This window comes from Cydia splendana, chromosome 10 (genome assembly GCF_910591565.1).
Source record: "Cydia splendana chromosome 10, ilCydSple1.2, whole genome shotgun sequence".
Taxonomy (NCBI): domain Eukaryota; kingdom Metazoa; phylum Arthropoda; class Insecta; order Lepidoptera; family Tortricidae; genus Cydia; species Cydia splendana.
Window position 1 is genome coordinate 12,246,946 of NC_085969.1, and position 5,692 is coordinate 12,252,637.

The following is a 5,692-nucleotide window of genomic DNA, read 5'->3' on the forward strand; positions in this document are numbered from 1 at the left end:
CTCTACCTCTACCTCTACCTCTACCTCTACCTCTACCTCTACCTCTACCTCTACCTCTACCTCTACCTCTACCTCTACCTCTACCTCTACCTCTACCTCTACCTCTACCTCTACCTCTACCTCTACCTCTACCTCTACCTCTACCTCTACCTCTACCTCTACCTCTACCTCTACCTCTACCTCTACCTCTACCTCTACCTCTACCTCTACCTCTACCTCTACCTCTACCTCTACCTCTACCTCTACCTCTACCTCTACCTCTACCTCTACCTCTACCTCTACCTCTACCTCTACCTCTACCTCTACCTCTACCTCTACCTCTACCTCTACCTCTACCTCTACCTCTACCTCTACCTCTACCTCTACCTCTACCTCTACCTCTACCTCTACCTCTACCTCTACCTCTACCTCTACCTCTACCTCTACCTCTACCTCTACCTCTACCTCTACCTCTACCTCTACCTCTACCTCTACCTCTACCTCTACCTCTACCTCTACCTCTACCTCTACCTCTACCTCTACCTCTACCTCTACCTCTGTTTCTATTTCCACCACCACAAGAAGGCATAGATTGTCGAATAGTGAACACGTTATCTACGCCCGTCTCGAACAGGATAGATAGAGTTAGACCAAGAAAAATCTGCAGTGATTTTGACAGCCCACGCAGTGCAAGTGTTATTCTGCCGTCATAATCCCGATAATTCACAACAAACACCGATAACGAACTCTGCGAAACATGAAGTCATAAATGTCATGTGAAAAATGTCGTTCTGGCTTTTTGACTATTTTAAGGTTAGGCTACAGGGCAAACCCTTAACCCGATCGTCTTTGTTTTAGGCTCAAATTCTAGCTGACTAAATTGTCCAGAGCCGTTTTTCTCAAATTTTTGATATCATTCTTCGTTTCCAAATTATCGAGCACCAAAATCAAAAATTCGGAATAAAATTAATTTTATTTTCAATATTTCGACCATAACTTTTTTGTTCTTGACTTTCTCGAATAATTATTTTTGCACCTTACAGCTCTCGTGATTATGCGTCTTTTGAGCCTTTTTTTAATATCATATCTTCACAACTTTCCGAGATATAAGGGGATCGCACTTTTTCGTGAAATCGGACCCTATACTGGAGCGAACGAAAAGACATTTCCAATGTCAAAACTAAACTACCAATCTATGCATGAAAGGCATATTATGCCAAATATTCCGGTTTAACGAGCAATTAAACCGCCATCAAATTTTTGAGGATGGATAATTTTTGCTAAACTACGTCCTTTTGTAACGCCCAAAGGTATCATCATCCATGTAGGTAATATTTATATGAATATAATTAAACTAATTTATAAACTTACCTAGACGTAAGGTATATTAAAAGTAGAAGGCAACAAACATAGTAAGATGAGAAGGGAATACAGAAGGATTTCAGGGTCTGGGTTAGCAATTATGAAAGTGTCCATTAAATTTGAACCTCTATTATACTAGCGGGAGGTTTGTATTACTTATCTTCCCTACAACAATATTATAGGTATTTATTCCATTGTACTATGTATAGGTACATAGGTCAATAATTATGTTTTACAAGGGGACCAAGTTGTTGTTTAACCCCTCGTGCTAATATTGATACGCGAGCAACCGAGAAAATTTCCAAAATTGAACCACGAGCGTGGTGAATGGTTTGAAAAGTGGAATCTTGAGCGTTGCGAGTGTTTCAAAGTTTCAAAGCACGGGGGAGTTAAACCAACTTTGCTACCAAGTGAAACAATTTTATTCCCACACCAACGCAAGGAAAATTCTAACTGTAAAACATTATAACAATAAATAAATCCAATCCAAATGAACGCTTTAATGATATTTAAATCGATTGCACTCTTAAACTCACATTTCCAAATGTGTGAATTGAAAATTTAAAGGATTGCAGTCAATTAAGACTCAGTCTTCAAGAGATATGGAAGGTATTCTGTTTCAATACGTGTATTGAATTCTTAAACAGTTTCTATACAAAAAGGTGAATTACTATGTACCTACTATGTGCCAGTTTCTAGGAGTCGTATTCGACTTCATATTTTTGTAGCTTCCGACATAGCGGGCATAAACCATTTTTGTGAATTTCCCTTACAAACTTCTTGCTTTCAAATTACTTACTAATCTATAATGTATTTAATTAAAGAATGTTAAAGTGGACATGATGGTTCGCGATGTCATGACCAGTCATACAAGGAGAGTCGAATAGGTACCTACTTCTCTAGGAATGTTGAGTAAGGTTCAGACATAACCTTAACGCGTCTTGCCAACCATAAATGATGTGATTTAAAGTTGACAAGTTGACACATTGCTTCATAAACATCGCTATTAAGAAAATATGAACTTGCTGTTATTTTATGTATTTAAGGGAATTTAATTACAAAAAGGCATGTTAGTATGTATGAAAAAAAAACACTTCATTTAATAGCAGCTTATAATTATTTAACGCGCACTCGCATTTGTTGAACAAATAAAAAATGTAAAAAGTTTGCAGAAATTTATTTATTAAATAGTATGATATTTTCATTCGTAATAATCTTAATATAAATGATAAATTACTTACAGCACCTACAATAAAGTCAAACATATTACTAAAGTCAGCCGCTATTACAAAATAATGCTAGGTAAGTATATCATAATTATCATTAAGTTCCAAGAAAAACTTGCATCCTGTGTCAAGTAAAATAAGGGCAGATTGAATATATCATTACCAAGAATAACAAGTGCCTCGGCTACTATACGATACATGAGTCACCGGAACTTCGTCAAGCACAGACTTAGAACTCTTATAAGTCGAAAGTTCCATATTCGGTCTCGATGCATATGCAGATAGTCCCTCATTAATCAGGAAATGACTGGACTGTGAAGGGGCGTAAATGGTGTTGGATACTTTCGGAACATACATTGTCTTCGGATTAACAAAAGATGTATGTGGTGATTCGTAATCTTCAAAATTAGATATATCGTACTTGTTAATATATCGCTCAGGTGAATACTGTACAGTTTTTTGGTCGTATAATGGAACAGTTGGTGAAGACAGGCCTTCAAATAAATGGGAAGAAGTGGCAGCTGGGTAGTGTGACCATAAAACTATGGCATGTGAAGATGCTAAATAGCATAGTAGAATCCACATCTGAAATTAAGAATTAAATGAGAAAAAATCTATAGTAAAATTTTACGTTTCATGTTTGGGCTCTATAGCTGAAAAAGGACCTCTCTGCCAAAAAAAGAAGCTAACTACAAGTTGAGTAATAAGCATACAAGATGTCGGGCTTCCTAAAGTTGTAAAAATTTTAATTGAAACTAGTTTTGCAAAACTTTGCTGTTAGTACCAGTCGATTCGAACCAACGACCATTTATTTATACGATGAATCTAAATTAATGACCAGCAGTTCACTGCCCCAATATTACAGGGTTCTATGTTACATTTTAAAGATAGTTGAAATTCGACTTAATGTCACTATGACAATGATCAAATTTCAGTTCGATAAAAGTGAAACATAGAACCCTGTAATATTGGGGCAGCGAGTTGGTGTAAGTTATTTTGTACCTTTGCACTCATTTTTGCCGATATCGAATGGTGACTAAATATTTTTTAGTTGCCTGCGTTTTATAAGGTTCCTGGTGTTTACTTGATCCAGTTTTACATTGACCTGTGGCAGTAAGGACAATGTATCACAATAATTATTGTACGAGTAATTTGAAAACTTGGCCTTAACTTAATAACCTTTGACTTTAATAATTCCATTAAGGTGAAAAAAGGTGACATCAATTTGTGGTTACTGATTTATTTTAACATACGTTACGTATACATAAGTCGAAAGGGTTTCTTAATGAAAAATTACTTGTCATTTCAGTGCGTAGCTACCTTTAAAAGAACTGAAGGTACTGCTTTTACCGAAGCATTGAACACTAATAGGAAGCGATTTGGGTTCTATTCTACCTTGCTTCTCCGCTATTATCTTGATGGCATCGACTTACTGACTCATCCATCACTATAGTATACTCAAGGGCGGTTGCCAAATCACGACAAGTTGGTTATATTTTTAACAAAATGTCAAATATGCCTTAATTAAGGTTAATTGCAAATCATTATTAAAGGTGAAGTATGTTGAGTATGTTCTGTTTAATAATGTGATAAAATATTGTAATATAATGCTGATAGAATATGAACATTACTCGACATTTAGCTGTATGAATATTTTAGACTCGAATGCAATTTAAACTGACTCCAATTCCATATTAGGTAACTAATACATATTAATATTATGCAATATTTTACTGTAAACATTTTTACTTAAATGTACTACTACATACGTTTCAGTTAGTGTACTTCACTCTAAAGAGTGCAGTGGGTTCAGAAAACGAAGTTTTTAAAAAGCCGTAGCTCTTTTTTGGATCACAATACGGCTGCCATACATTCAATTAACAATCTTGAGGGCTTTTTCTAGTGACTTCCGCGATTCGAATCCTAAGTTTTTGACTTTTGCTCGATAGAAAACGATCACGAACATAGGTCTAAAACGGACTTTAAACATTCGTAACAATTTGTGCACAAAAGATAAAAATATGAAAACTGCTTCTAATAACGCGCAATTTTATGCTTGAGCGAATTCCGCGATTACTTTTTTTTTTTAATTTAACATTAAGTAAATAAGTTCAAAAACATGATATCAGCGGTCCCGTGCACGCAACTTCTTTGATCAGATGCCCGCTGGGCTTGAACGAAGACGGTCCTATCGCGGGGCGCACTAAACTGACAGTTGGGTTTTGCAATTATTTTGACATTAAATCATATACGTATACGAAAAAGTATACCAGTAGACAAATTGTATTTAAAAAAATAGGGTAAATTAATTATCATCACATAGAGCTCGGGTCTCATCTTAAATTTGATTTGTTGTTGTTTACGGGGGATAATTATTGAAAAACGCAGTAAACTATCTCAAAACAATACGGTTCTAAAATCATTTAAGTAATTTGCTCCTTCAAACCCCGCTTAAAATGAAAAAAGTTTGAAGACTCATACTTACTGATTGGAGTTAATTTTCATTATGCTGGTATTACCTAATATTGCGTAATTTTAAAAAGGTACCCATGTGACTTCTGTACGTCAACGTCAATGAACTGATTGTGATGACAATTTTGTGATCTTGTATTTATGTTAGAGAACTTTTGATCTTCAAATATTACCTATTAATACGGAACGATATGTAAATATTTCGTGTACTACTTGAAAATCTTGAAGCGGTACACCTATCTTGTTGCTGTGAGGTCCGCCCAGATATATAATGCGGTGACGTGCTGTTCTGCAAACCTTCATGAAATCAAGAATAAATAAACGACTATGGTCTAGCCTCAGTCCTAGTGAGTTTTTGCGGCTCGTGAGGCCGGGATATACTTGCCTACGAGGCTTACAGGCCAATACCGTTGCGGACTGGTTTACTGTGATTGTCTATGTATCGATTGTTATCCAAATTTACTATAAAATAAAACAAAACATGTTTTCTACTCAGATAATTCAGGGTCAGAGTTTTTTCACTCACAAATATGGCATACATCGTTTAAATCAGGTTTCGCGCGGGCCACCGTCGGCGCCGAGGGGGGGGGGGGGTGTACCTGGTTGCTGCTGAACTGATACTGATAGGGCTGAACACCTGGCCTCCCCCCCCG